The 16,078-nt window shown below is 36.5% G+C and overlaps 1 pseudogene; it reads right to left on the bottom strand.

Annotated features, from left to right (window-relative positions):
- Positions 1-9,855: 9,855 nt before the first annotated feature.
- LOC124228631 (olfactory receptor 1440-like) lies at positions 9,856-10,820 on the bottom strand (annotated as a pseudogene).
- Positions 10,821-16,078: the final 5,258 nt, after the last annotated feature.

The raw sequence follows: 16,078 nt of genomic DNA, 5'->3' as shown, positions 1-16,078 counted from the left end.
TAAGACTAGTACCATATAGCATAGGTGTGTAGTAGGTATACCAAGGAGGTTTGTGGAGGTACAGCCTATGATGTTCAGACAAAAACGAAATTGACTAATGATTCATTTCTCAATGTTTCCCCACAATTAAGTGATGCATGAGTGTATTGATCGTGCCAGACTTAGGTGTGGTTCTGTCCACAGTGAGACTGAATAGAAAGAGAATTTTGTGAGAACAGAGCAGAAAACTACATTCTTCATCATCATCACAGTCATCATCTTAACCAACAATCATGACAACAAAAAGATTGATTTTACATCTACGATATATTCTGTTCATCTTCTACTCACGGAGGTATTCACAGCTTCCTCTAATGTCCATTCATTCAATAAGGTAAACTTAAGCCTGATGTGCTATCTATCAAACACAGGTAATATTCTGAAATTGTCTTTATATTTCTAGTATATGCCTCTGGAACCACAATTAAATGTCTGTCATTGAATCTTCTTGCTCTACCCTCCACTTCACTCAAACATCCATTATTTGTATTTCTCTCCTGTGTTCTGTTTAATTTTTACAGATCTCTCTTCCAGATAATTTATTCTATCATAAGTTTTGCTAACTGGTTGTTTAATGCATCTGTTTAATTTCACATTTCAGTGATAATATTTTGTTTTCTCTCTAAAGGTTTCATTTTGTTCTTTTCCTGAGTGGTCATCTTTGATAGTCTCTTATTCTTTCATCATACTTTCCATAGCATCCATTATTTAAACATATTAAACATATTTATTTCTTATTAATATCTAATAATTTAACTACATAGTTTTGCAAATCTGATTTTATAGTTTGATGTTATAGCTGACTCTCAGCAAGATATCTTGTATTTTTGTCTGCTTAGTGATTTTTTTTTAATCTTAATTTAGCATTTTAAAAAAATTTATCTGTGGGAATCACTGAGGCTTGAGTTTAAAATGTCTTCCTTCAGAAATGCTTTATATTATTTCTGTCAGATACCTTAGGGGCAACACCAACACAGAATCCCTTTAAACAAAAATTTTGACTTGGTGTCTTTTGGTGTCACAATAGTCAAAGATATAAGCTGCATATCTACATGAGTAAGTGTATGAGATTAAAAATTATCAGAGGAAGGAGGAATGTTAGCATCTTAGCAGTAAAAGACAGTCCTTCTTTTTGTCCCACTTTTGTAAGAATGAATTAGACATCCATTCTTGAGCAAAAACACCTTGTGGGAGTTGTGGTATCCAGGGCCATAGACCAAGGGACCCAGGAGAAATCTTGCCTACCTGTGTATCCCATAATAGTCAAACAGACCTCAGAATGGGCTGCAGAGCCAGCAGGAGTCAGTGAACCTACCTAAGTCCATCTGGGTTATGATCAGGTAAAGTCTGGAGAGTGCTGTCTTTGGCAGACACCCATGAATGAGAGAGACTTTGTGGAACCCCAGCCTTCTTGAGAGTGGAGTACAGTGAACTATTGGAACAGAAAAGAAGCATGAGTTGGTCACAGTGGGGAAGGTGAGAGGAGCATTCCAAGGACCACTCATTCAAGGCAACAATGCACAGTCTGAAATATTCAACGGTGGTGAACTATGCCACAGGGGAAAAGAACAGTGAGTGAGTGCCCAGCCTCTTCAGTAGTGTTGGACACAGCTGGAGAAATCTGTGTCTCTAAAAAGAACCTAGTGCACTGAGACAGGTAGTTGGTGATGGAGGGAGGGGGAAGATCAGGAAATAAACAAATGATAATATCAAAAGACATTAAATGAGCATAGTTCCTGCCTACTGCACTCAGGATTTCAGCTGAAATCCTCCGTGAGCCTCCAGGAGTACCTCACCCAAGAATCTCCCCCCCAGATCAGTGGGAACCACAAGGCCCCAGTGCCAAACCCACACCTCTCCCCACTCTGCAACTGGCTTCTTGTGAATATTTCTAAGGGAAGCAGTGACAACAAAGCTGGTAAACTGGGTGGTCTCAGAAAAATAAACCTGGGTCTATGGCGAGAGAGAACACACAAACATGAGCTATAGCACTAGCTTTGAGAAAACAAATAAGAGGTTTCCAGTAGCCATCCTCGTGAATTGTAACGAGGAAGACACAATAGCCTAAAAATTCTGCCAACCATGGTAGCAAGCAGAGTGGAGCACATTCACCCATATAAAGTCAGAGAAAATCTCAGATATAACACCACCAGTGACAGTAAACCCCATAGGAAGGCAGTTAGTAAAGATTTTAGGAGGTCTTTTTTAATTCAAATGTAAAAGCAGCAACCAAAACCTACAAGAAATATGAAATATCAAGGAAATATGTTGTCACCTAAAGATGACCATAATCTCCAATTTCAGAAGTTTAAAGGTACATAATTTTGTGACCAAGCTAATAAAGAATTCAAAATAGCTTTTTGAAGAATCTCAATGAACTACAAGGTAACTAAAAAGACAATAATGAGGTTAGGAGAAAAAAATGAACAAAATGATATACACACACACACACACACACATATATATATATATGTACTAAATAAACCAAAACTATAAAAAAGAAACAATTTCTGGCACTGAAGAATTCAATGAATGAAATGAAAAATGCAATAAAGAGCATTTGCAGTATAGAAAACTGAAGACAAATAAGTGAGCTAGAAGACAAGAAGTTTGAAATAACCCAGTCAGAGCAAGGCAAAGAAAAAAAGAAAGACAATAGAGCAAAGAAAGCCTATACAATCTATGGGATTTCATCAAAACAAAATTAAAAGAATTGAAGTTTGAAAGGAAAAAAGAGGAAGAAGGCAGACGAAAATTTATTTAGGGAATAATACTACAGACTTCTCAAACCCGGAGACACTTGGACAGCCAAGCTCACAAAGCTTATAGACCACCCAATTATTTCATGCCAAAAGACTTTCTCCAAGACATATTATAATTAAACTTTTAAAAATCAAAGATAAACACAAAATCCCAAAAGCAACTAGGGAAAAATGATGGTAACCTACAGAGGAACCCCCATTAAGTTACCAGGAGTTTTCTCAGCCACATCCCACAGACCAGGAGAAAGTGAAATGACATACTTAGTGTTGAAAGAATAAACTGCCAGTCAAGAATACTCTATCAGGCAAAGTTATACTTCATATATGAAAGGAAAGTAAAGAGTTTCCCAGAAAAACAAAAGCTGAGATTGTTCATCACCACTACATCTTCCTTCTAAAAACTGCTGAAAGGAGTTTTTTGAGCTGAAATGAAAAGACACTAATCAGCAACATGAAAACATACAAAAGAATACAGCACAGTGATAAAGGTAAATATAAAGGCAGACTGAAAAGACTAATTCTGTAATAGGATGGTGGGCTAACCACTAAATTGTAGTATAAAGACTAAAAGTGAGGAGTATTATATAATTATAGCTACTATAATTTGTTAAAGAATACAGAATATAAAAAGAGGCAAAAATAACATAACAATGTAAAACAGAAGAGTAGAAGGGTCCAGTTTTTGTAGAAAATTGAAGTCAAGCTGCTATGAGCTTAAAATGGACTGTTTTCCTTATGAGATTTCTATACAACCCTCATTGTAATCACCTAGTGAAAATCTAGACTAGGTTCACGAAAGATAAGAAAGGGGAAACAGAGCCTACCACCATGGAAAAAAACACATGTGCAAAGGTAGGTGCACACAAGAAAAAAGGAAACAATGGAAATACAAACAACCGGATAGCAATGAATAAGATGGCATTAGTAAGTGCTTACATATCAATAATTACAATAGATGTAAATGAATTGAATTCACCAAAAAAAAGGGCAGAGTCCTAGATAGATGAAAAATCAACACCCAACTATATGCTGCCTACAAGAGGCTCACTAAGCTTTCATGAGACCCATAGGCTCAAAGTGGAAGAATGGAAAAAGATATTTCATGCAAGTGGAAAACAAAAGAAGGCAGGAATAGCTATATTTATATCAGATAAAATAGACTTTAAGCCAAATATTGACACAAGAGACAAAGAAGGTCATTATATAATAATAAAGGGGTCAATTCATCAGGAAGACATAATAAATGTAAATATATATGCACCCAAAATCAGAGCACCTAAATATATTAACCAAATATTAACAGATACAAAGGGTGAAATAGACAACAATACAACAATACTAGGGGACTTTAATACTCCATTTTCAGAAATGGATAGATGATCCAGAGAGGAAATTCCCACAAAAATGTTCAACTTGAATCACGTTAGACCAAATGGATATAACAGACATTTATAGAACATTCCATCCAATAGCAGCAGAGCACACATTCTCCTAAAGTGCACAGAAAACATTTCCAGGATAGATCACATGAGAGGACACAAAATGTGTTTTAGAAAATTTAAGATTTAAATCATACCAAGTATCACTTCTGACCACATTGGCATGAAACTAGAAATCCATTAGCAGAAAGCTGAGAAATGAACAAATATGTGAAAACTAAACAGCACACTACTGAAAAATCAATGCTCAACTGAGAAATCAAAAAACATCTTGAAACATATAACAATGGAAATATGATACACCAAAACCAATACTATGGTACAAAAGCAGTTCTGAGAAGGAAGTTTACAGCAATAAATGCATACATTAAGAATACAGAAGAATCTCAAATAACAACCTAACCTTACACTTCAAGGAATGAGAAAAGAAGAACAAAGACCAAAGTGAATAGAAGGAAGGAAATAACAAAGACCAGGCTAGAAATAAGCTAAATAGAGACCAGAAAAACAATAGAAATAATAAATGACATTAAGGGCTAGTTTTCTAAAAGATAAACTATATTGACAAATCTTTAGCTACACTAACAATAAAAGACAGGAGACTCCAATAAATAAAATCAGAAATGGAAGGGGAGACATTACAAGTGATAGTAAAAAATACATAAGATTATAAGAGACTGCTATGAACAATTACAGCCCAGCAAATTGGATAATCTAGAAGAAATGAATAACTTCCGAGAAATATACAAACGGTCAAGATTGAATCAGGAAGAATCAGAAAATCTAAATAGAAAAAAATCAAGTAAGGAAATTGAATCAGTAATTGAAAACCTCCTAACACAGAAATCCCCAGAACCAGATGGCTTCTTTGGCAAATTCTACCAAACGTTAAAAAAAGTATTAATGACAATCCTTCTCAAACATTTTCAAAAAATTGAACAGGAAGGAATACTTCCTATTGCATTTTGGAATTGAAAGTATTACTCTGACACCAAAGCCAGATAAACACACAAGAAAAGAAAACAAGAACAGCACACAGGAAAAGAAAACTACAGACCAATATCCATCTTGAAAAAGATGCAAAAATTCTCAACAAAATATTAGGAAACCAAATTCAACAACACAGTAAAAGGATTATACACCACGAACAAGTGGGATTTATCCTAGGAAAGGAAGAAAGTTCAATGAACAAATCAATAAATGTGATACACCACATTAGTAGAATGAAAGGTGAAAAACATGATCATCTCAATAGATGCAGAAAAAGCATTTGACAAAGTACAATATCCTTTCATGATTGAAACCCTGCAAAATTGGATCTAGAGGGAACGTTCCTCAACATAACAAAGAAGATATAAAACAAACCCAGAGGTAATATTATAGTCAACAGTGAAAAACAAAGCTTTCCCTCTAACATTAGGAACAAGACAAGGGTTCTCACTCTCACCACTCTTATTCAATATAGCAACTGAAAATCTTAGCTAGAGCAAAAAGGCTAGATAAAGAAATATAAGACATACAAATGGGGAAATAAGAAATAAAATTAGCATTACTTGCAGATGTTATGAGCTTGTAGACAGAAAATCCTAAAGATTCAACCAAAACTGTGTTGAAAGTAATAAATGAATTTGATAAAGTTCCAGAACAAAAAGTCAACATTCAGAAATCAGTTGTGATCCATGAGCATGAAATATCATTTCATTTCTTTCTGTCTTCAGTTTCTTTCAACAATCCCTAACTGTTTTCAGTGTGCAGGTCTTTCATCTCCTTGGTGAAATTTATTTCTAGGCATTTTGTTGTTTTTATTGTGATTATAAATGGGATTTTATTTTTGATTGCTCTTTCTGCTGGTTCATTGTTAGTATATAGAAAAACAACTGGAGCTGGCCCCGTGGCTGTGTGGTTAAGTTTACGTGCTCTGCTTCAGCGGCCCAGGGTTTCTCCGGTTTGGATCCTGGATGCATACGTGGCAACACTCGTCAGACCATGCTGAGGTGGTGTCCCACATAGCACAACCAAAAGGACCTACACTTAGAATATACAGCTATACACTGTGGACTTTAGGGACAAGAAGAAGAAGAGAAGATTGGCAACAGATGTTAGCTCAGGTGTCAATCTTTAAAAAAATAAATAAATGAAATGGGTATGATCTTTGCCTTTAAAAAAAAAACAACTGATTTTTGTATATTGACTTTGTACCCTGAAACTTTATTGTATTCGCTTATTATTTCTGATAGTTTTTTGATGGATTCTTTATGGCTTTCTAAATATAAAATCATGTCAACTGCAGATAGTGACAGTTTTACTCCTTCTCTTCCAATTTTGTTACTTTTTATTTCTTTTTATTGCTTAATTTCTCTGCTTAGAACTTCCAGTACTGTGTTGAATAAGAGTGATGAGAGGGCCATACTTAGACAAAGATGTTTTGATATTAGTTAAATCCCCTGGAATTCAGCAAATTATTATTTTTCATTCAATGCTTTATTATTAATTTCTAGAGTGTGCTGGGCTTTATAGAAATTGTCTCATTAGATTCTAAATGTTTCTATTTCTCTCATTTTACAAGTGAAAAACACAAGTTAACTGAGTTAAAGACCACATCATTAAGAAATTGCAGAACTAGAACTCAACATCATCCACCCCTCACTCCATAGTAATATTGACATTTTAGATTAGAGATTATTCTTTTCACTGAAGGTGAGAGAATTTGGGTAGGGAGAAAGAGAACCCCAGGAAAAGCCCTAAGTGGAGGGTGTGGAAGTGAGGGAGAGGAAAGAGATAAAGAAGAGAAGAGAGCATAAACCTCATAAAATGTATGAGGACCACAAATCTTACTCCACATAGCTTTTACTGGAAGAATCACTTGGATATTGAGATAACACGGAATCCACTCTTTTCTATAAATCTTGCCCTCTTACCTTGACCTACATCCCCCAGGATAACAGAGCTCTTGCCAAACTTGAAATTGCTCATTTGCTTTCAAAAGATCTATTCAGGTGGGCCCTACTGCACTCCAAGATTGGTGCTTTAGGCCATGAAATTGGCTGTCCATTCACAGCCAAAGAAATACCCACAACTGGATGGGTATTTCTTAAATGTGTTATTAGGGCAGAGGTGAAAAGAGAAAAGACAATGAGGGAGAAAACACTCCAGGTGCTTATTCTCTTGGGTCATGGTTGTCATGGAATTTTGCTCCATCTAATTTCATGCCCCACTTTGCCATGTCCCTTCTGATTCAATTCCCCACTTCCTCATGGTCCTATTATGGTCTTGTGATTATAGCATTTCTTTTAACAACCTTGGAGGCATTTGACATGGAAAGGACTGGACATCTTCTAGTCTAATACCATCATCATTTTCAAGGTGAGGAGCTAGAAGCCAGAGGAGCTAAGAGATTTGCCAAAGATGACACAGCTAACTGAGAATACTGCTTGATAACAATAAATTAGATATGTGGACATTTCCCTGTTTACAAAGCCTTCCATTTTAGATATATATTTTTTCTCACTCCGTGACCTGAGCTAATTATCACAGCAGCCCTATGAGACAGATATTGCATGGTTTCCTAGGCATAAGTGAGGATATTGAAGTAATAAGGAATACAGCAAAACTAATTCTTGACAGAGCCACAGATCATCATGGTTAATACCATGGACATTAGTATCAGCTAATCTGGTTTGAATTCCAGCTTTCCATTTCCTGGTTGTGTGACCTTGAGCAAGTTAACCTCTTCAAGCTCCATTAATATCACCCATAAAATGGGCTTATAGTATCAGCTACTTTATAGAGTAGTTCTTCGTAGAATCAATTAGATAATCCTTATAAAGCACTGAGAGTGTGAAGTACGTGGCATGACTTCTATTAAAAGTAGGTTTAATTCATGTGTTCTGAATTGGAGTTCTTTACAACATATTATGCTGCATTACTAATCCTTCATTAAAAATATCTGCTTAAGATGATTCCCACAAAATTTTGGTTTTGTTTTTTGGGTTTTGTTTTTCCCTTTTTTTTCAGATGGAGCTCATCTACCCTGCCATTACTAGGGAAACACCTGATTTAGGAAGTTCTCATTCATGATTTGATCTGCTTCTGCTAATCCTACTTCTAGAGAGAAAAGGATGGATGGGATAAGGAGTTAATTATTCAGTTTAACACTTGCTAATTGGTCAGTAGTTATATAGTCACTCTGATAAGAATTGTAAAAAATTAATATTTTAAAAGGAACAGATTCTTAAGATAGTTTTAAAGCTATAACATCAAATGTACAGAAATTTGGCACCATGGACAAGTAGCAGTAGAAATGTTTCTGGTTAGTAAGAACCATTTTGTTCCATACATGACACTTTGTGAGCTTCAAGAAGAATTGTTGCTACCCTGGGAAGAATGTGGCAGACCTCAGTATGACCAAAGGTTTTATCTGTAAATGGGTCTAATTTATCCCCTGCCAACTGAACATGGTAAGAGAAAAAAATCAAACCTATGCAATGTAACTATGTAAAGTGTAAAATATTGTGTAAATAGTGACATAGTATATGTAAAGCTCAGTCCACAACTCATGCATGAGAAAACATCTCTTTTCAAAATTTTCTTTAAATTATACCAGCTGGACCCTGAGTCTCCATGGTACCCCACATCTGATTGCTCTGCTGCTCTCTGGTCAACTTAAGGCCTTGAAATTCCATGCGCTTAGATCTCTGAGATTCAGACTCTGCCTTCCTAGACATACCATGACAGCCTTCATTTCTGAGTCTGGCATGGTCTCTGGGAGGCTACCACAGAACATGCTTCAGGCCACGTATGCCCGGAAATTGATGACTTTGACTTCTTTCTAGCCTGTGAGAATCTCCCCAACTCTTGACCTTAAAATTGCCCCTTCTTTCTACCATTCCCTTCTCCCATCTGTTTTTCACAATTCAATTCACAAGGAGTTTCAAGGAATAAGATAGAAGGAACAATGTTATTTGGGAATAAAGCCAGAACACTATTTTTTTCTCTTTTCCTTTAGTTTCCTCTCCTGCTTTCTCCTCCTTCCCCTCCCCTTCCCTCTGTACCCATTTTTTCTGCTCTCTCTCTCTCTCTGTTTTTCTCCCTCTTTCCAATTTTCTGATTCTGTGCCATCTCTCTCACACTAGATTTCTTTCACTCTCTTTGGAATTAATAAGATAAAGTATTCACTTTTAAATTATTTTTAACATTCACATATGCAATTTTATACATTCTTTTTAAAAATTTTATTGAAGTACAAATAAATTCTCAACAATTGAAAATATATAAAAGAAAAAATCAATGAGGAAAGAACTGTCTGTGTGGCTTCCTAGATTCTTATCATTTCTCTACATGAAATATATATCAGAACTTCTATTCTCAAAGTGTAGGGTTTTATCGACCTGGGTCTAATCATGGATACACGCTTTATAAACTGAATTCAATGGTGGTGACACTGCCTCAAATAGATCACTTGATGGTGACAGCTAAACATAATGGCACCAGGAATCAAGGAGCCAGGTTTTCATTCCATCTCTCTACCTAGCTATTCTTGTGACCTACAAAGGGTCACACGTCTTCTTACTCTTGTGTTCCTCATAGGGGAAATAACAGCTGCAAAAATATTGTTCTCACTGAGGTAAATGTATTAGCCTCTTTACCACCCTCTTCAGGGCCTCTTTGAAAGCCCTTTTCCTCAAACTATAGATAAGAGGATTTAACATGGGTATAAAGATAACATAGAACACTAACAGCACGTTGTCCTGCTTGTTGGAGTGGCTAGAGCTGGGAAGTAGGCACACAGAGAGGCTTGTGCCATAGAAGATTGTCACAACTACCAGGTGAGAGGCACAGGTATTGCAAGCTTTGGCACTACCTTTGACAGAAGATATTTTCAGAATGGAAGGTGAAACGAAAACATAGGATAAGCTGATAACTAAGAAAGAACTGAACCCAACAAAAATACATACGAGAAAAAGAATGGTATGGCTGATGAAGGGATTAGAACAAGACAAGAAAATAATTTGGATTATGTCAAGGAAGAAATTTGAACTGATATTGGGCCCATGGTAACAGAGATGAAACCAAGTGGCATAGTAATAGCGATGACAGCAAGGAAACCACTCCCATAGGCCCCAGCAACCATCTTCTGACAGAGGCTGGGAGCCATGATGGCTGAGTACTGCAGAGGCCTACCAATAGCAATATATCTGTCATAGGCCATGGCAGCCAAGAGGCAGCATTCAGTCAGACAAATCTAGGACTCAACAAAATACTGGGTGGCACAGGAAATGAGCAAAATCATTTTTTGTATCTTTTAAGAAGTCCGAAAGCATCCTTGGGCTGGTGGAAGAAGAAGAACAGATGTCTGTAAAGGACAGGAAACTGAGAAAAATGTACGTGGGTGTGTGCAGATGGGAGTCCATCCTGATTAGGATGATGAGACCCAGTTTCCAAATTAGGATCACAAGGTAGATCCCTAGGAAGAGTGGAGAGAGGATAAGCTTCACCTTTTTTTCATCGAAGAGTCCCAGGAGAACAAACACGACTTCAGAGGTTGATTTCTATCTCCTTCCAGGGACCTGGTTGGTACCATCTGCAGGGAAAAAGATGGGACAAGGAAATTATTTCATTTTCAAAAGACAAAAAGAAATACTCTTAATTTCTTTCCACTCTGCAGCTGGCTACACATATATCTTAATCATCAACTTTGAGTTAATCAGTGTCTTCCATTTATAATTACCAAACTCAACTTAAAAAATTCTCTTGCGTAAATACTGTAATTCTCTTTGGGGACAAAGACAATAAATGGACATCATTAGTACATTATCTTCTAAAATGCCTTAATTTCATATTTTCCCAATCCATAGTTTACGAACGTATGAGGATTGGAAACAAAGTAATTAAGGAAAATACTCTCATCTCTTTATATGGTAAAAGAGAAAGAATCTGATCAGTCATGGCTCTGAAATTAATTAAGTGCTTGAAAAAGCCCCTGAATTATGCTGGACCATAGTTAAATGAGGATGGTGAAGTAGGTGCTCTTTAAAATCCCCTTGGGAACTAATACTCAATTAATTTGTAATCAGGGAGGGTGGAAAGTTCTGTAACTGCCTTTCTGCTTTCACAAAGCCAAGAGAGATATAAGAAAAATATAATGAAATGGTAGAAAGAGTCACACGCCAAGACACAGCTTAGAAATGGATGTGACTTACCCAACTTAATGACACCAAGAAGGCTCCTGAGGAGCTAGAAAAGATCAAGTTGTAAGAGCCATTATCCACCCATCCTTGCAGGTACAGATTTTTATTTCCTCTAATCAGAGATACTTATGAATTAAACTGTCTAAGACAGTGATTCTTGATCTTCTTTGGTCAGTGATACTTTCAAAAGTCTATTGGAAACTCTGGACCCTCTACCCAGCAAACTGCAACCTCTTATCACTTTTGCATATGGTTTTATTGGATTCTCAATCACCCTTGGTTCTATTCATTGTTCTTATGTTCAAGGCTTCTCCTACAAAGTAGAGTGACTTGAATCATGAAAAGGTTACGATGCTTAGGCAATGGACACAGGGATGGGAAACTTAGGCAGGGTTTCTGGAAGTTCTTTCTCTTTTTGTTCTTTGGAGCCAGTCCAGGGAAGGAAAGCACTAGACCTTCAGGCCAAATGCTAAATAACCAAAGAATATTTTTCATCAGGCACGGTAAGCCTTCTTCAAGATAGCTGTCATCTTTCCAGATGGTCACAGAACATCTCCCATCAAAAACACATTTTTATTCAGATAATCTCAAAATAGAAAGCAAACCATGGGAAGCCATGAAAAGTAGAAAACAGATGTCAAATGTAGCCTGGCAGTCATGTATATGGGTAATAGTAGAAGTCATGGAGATTTCCCTGGAAAAGGGCTGTGTCTTTAATGGAATAAACTTTGTCTATGGGCTGCAATCATTGGTCAGCATTAGGCATCCCGAACTTCTTCCTACTTCCTAAACATTTCCCATTCTCCTTGTTCCAAAGATGAATGAAAAGAGAAAATCCTTATAGAAGCATAAGGTATAGCCTGATAAATAAGGTAAAAGGGTTCCTTTCCCCAAATATGGATGCAGCTAGGAATTCCTTGCTCTCTAGAGATACTTAGACTACTGAGGCAGATAGACCATGAGCAGAGGGAGAAGGGAGATCAGGTTAAAAGGCAGATAGGAATATCAGAGAGAATTAGAGGAATGCAAGGGCTCATGATTTCAGCAGGAAGTCCTCCCATGAGGCCCCAGGAGTACCTCACCAGAGGATTACCCCACCACATCCACAGGAATGCCCAAAACTCCAGTGCCAAACCCACACTTCTCTCCACTCTGCAACTGGCTCCTTGTGCACATTCCTGAATCTGGCAAACAGACTGCTCTCAGAAAAACAGAACTGGCCTTTGTACAAGGGAGAAACTGCAAACATGAGCTAGAGCACCACCTTCTGGAACAGAAAAGAGGTTTCCAGTAGCCAGCCTAGTGAGTGGTAACAACCAAAGACACAATAACTTAAGAATTCAGCCGCAAGAGGGAACAAGAAGAGTGAACCAGGAGTACCCAAAGAAAGGCAGAGCAAACTCTAGATCCCTTACTCACAAAACTCACAAAACTTAACTTGCAATGAACTAAAGATTTAAACATAAGACCTAAAACCATAAAATAGAAGAAAAAATAGAGGAAAACTCCTTGACATTGATCTTGCAATGATTTTTTCTGTATGACACCAAAAGCACAAGAAACACATGCAAAAATCAACAAGTGGGACTAGATCAAACTACAAAGCTTCTACAGAGCAAAAGAAACAATCAAAAAAATTAAATGCAGCCAACAGAATGGAAGAAAATATTTGCAATCCATATATCAGATAAGGGCTTATTATATTCTATATTTAAAGAACTCCTACAACTTAATAACAAATAATCTGATTAAAAATGACATTGAAAATAAATAGACATTCTTTCTATAGAAGACATTCAACTGCCAAAAGGAACATAAAAGATGGTTGATATCACTAATCATCAGAGAAATGAAAATGAAAACCATGAGATATGACGTCACACCTGTTAGAATGGTCGTCATCAAGAAGACAAGAGAGAACAAGTGTTGGCGAGAATGTGGAGATAAGGGAACTCTCATATGTTGCCTTGGAATGTAAACTGGTCCAGCCACTAAGGAAAAAAGTATGGAGATTCCTCAAAAAATTAAGAATATAACTATCATATGATCCAGTAATTCTACTTCTGGGTATATATCCAAAGGAAATGAAAAAAGGATATCAAAAAGATCTCTTCATTCTCATGTTTATTGCAACATTATTCACAATAGCCATGATATGGAAACAACCTAAGTGACTTTCAATGCATTAATAGATAAAGAAGATGTCACACACACACACACACACACACACACACACACACACACACACAGTGGAATATTACTCAGACAAGAGAAAGAAGGAAATTCTGCCATTTGCAGCAACATGGATGGACAGTGAGGGCATTACACTAAGTGAGATAAGTCAGACAGAGTAAGACAGAACTATATGATAGTAACATGTGGATTCTAAAAATGCCGAACTTGTAAAAACAAATGGAATGGAAGTTACTAGAGACTGGGGTTAAGGGAATTGGAGATATGTTGTTTAATGGTACAAACTTTTAACTCTCAGATAAATCCTAGAGACCTAATGCACAGTATAGTGATTACAGACAGCAATATTCTATCTTAAACTTCAAAGTTCCTAAGAAACTAGATATTTTATTTATTTATTGAGGTGACATTGGTTTATAACGTTATATAAATTTCAGAGGTACATCAGTATATTTCAAAATCTGTATAGGCTAGATCTTAATTGTCCCCACCACAAAATAATAAATATAATTATGTGATATGATAGAGGTGTTAGCTAATGCTAGAGTGGTAAGTGCATTGCAATATGTAAATGTATCAACACATCAAACACCTTAAACTTACACAATGTCATATGTCAATATTATCTCAATAAAAATAAATTTTAAAAACAGAATTATCAAGGAAGACTCTTTTACTTTTTCTCTTTCTCTCAAACCAAAGCTGAGGGAGGTGTGCTTATCACTGTCTCATTTTGTGCATAGTTTTTTCTTTTTTCTAATAGTTTGCCTTCTGAGAATGTCACTCCTGGAGAGTCCCTGTTTTCAGTGGCATTGAGGGGAAAGGGTGTTGTCTCTAAGTCAATCTCACACATTGTCTTTTTCTCCTAACTCTTATATATTTGCTCATTAAAACCCATAATGAGGCTACCAGAGATTAGCAGATCCTCTGGGGAAAATACTGGCCCCAGCTCACTACCTCTGAGGTTTGTGCTTTTTCTTCTCATTTCTGAATCTTTATAAGTTTATTTGCTTTCTCACTGACTCAGCCTTTAAAAAATTCTTTTAAATTTTATCTGGCATTACTAGTTTCCTTGAATATATAGTCCACAGTACTAACAGTAACATCTTTACAAATAATATTTCTGTGAAAGAGTTGAATACTGCAGCTTACTCCTGGCCATTTTTTTTCTAAAACGCAAAGCTACTTGATTTGCTTCATTTTTTTCTGCTTCTAATATGATTGAATTTGCCAGAAGATCAAGTATATTTTTAGGTAGCTAATATTTATTGAGTATGTACTATGTTCCAGGTGCTATCCTGAATACTTCTACGTTTTATCTTATTTTAGTTTTCAACTAAAATTTATGAGATATGTGCACTTGTTATTGCCATTTTACAAATGAGAAGACCTTGGGTCAGAGCAGCAAAGAACTTAAAGGACACACAACCCATGAAAGGCCAAACTGGGATTCAAATCCTGGCAGTCTAACTCCAGAGCCACGTTTTAAATATCTGCACTAAAACTGCACACTAAAATATGTTAATTGCTGCATTAATCTTGTTTCTAAACACTGGAGAGTGTAAAGGACTATACTTGGTGCGTTGGATGATGTAAACGATCCAATACGGAGCTTATAGCCCAGGAAGAGAGATAAGAAATGTACCCATAGAGACATAGCACAAAACGAGAGATGATGTGTGGCATGGGAAAGACAGAGATAAATCCTTGTAGGTGATCACTGACAGGATGTGGGCAAGAGATTAGAGATTGGGGAATGCCCCCGCATAGTCATTGCAAGAATTTCTCACAAAAGATCTCTAGAATGACAGACACCATTTCAGATGCATTATTATAAAAATGGACAGGGCAATGAAAATGTAATTGAGCATGCTTTCAATAACATGATCACCACATCTTTTCACATAGATGCACTTTCAGGAAATGAACAGAAAGGCTGTAATGGTGACTGCTTGCCAAGTCAGTGAGATAAACTGAAGGAGAATTTACCTTCTTTCAGGAAGAAGAAATAAGGGGATATTAAAATGTTTTGCAATACGTGCTGGTATAACTGCCAGAAAGGGAAATCTCAGGTTTAGACGGTGAACACTGCAAAGCTTGTACCCACAGATGTCTAAGATAAAATTACCGAGGCCAATTGTACCACACACAGAGAACTATGTCAGACTAGTGATGCTATTCTTTATCCCAGAGCACCTTTTAATTGCCACATTGCTTTTCTCAACCAGCCCAGATTCTATCATTTCTAATTAAACCTTACTTTTAGTTTCCTCTTCTTTATTAAGGACTCCTAAGCTTTCTACTTTGTTTTGGATAAAGTTTATCTTGGGATAAAGCTTATGTGGATTCTCTTCCTTCAATTTTTCTCAAGTCATTTCTGACATCAGATAGTCCCCCTCCACATACTGACCTCCATTTTACTCTGCTTAGTAAATTAAAAAAAAAACAAAGGAAATGG

The sequence above is a fragment of the Equus quagga genome, chromosome 17, assembly GCF_021613505.1.
Source record: "Equus quagga isolate Etosha38 chromosome 17, UCLA_HA_Equagga_1.0, whole genome shotgun sequence".
Taxonomy (NCBI): Eukaryota; Metazoa; Chordata; class Mammalia; order Perissodactyla; family Equidae; genus Equus; species Equus quagga.
This window is presented reverse-complemented; position numbering and strand designations above follow the sequence as displayed.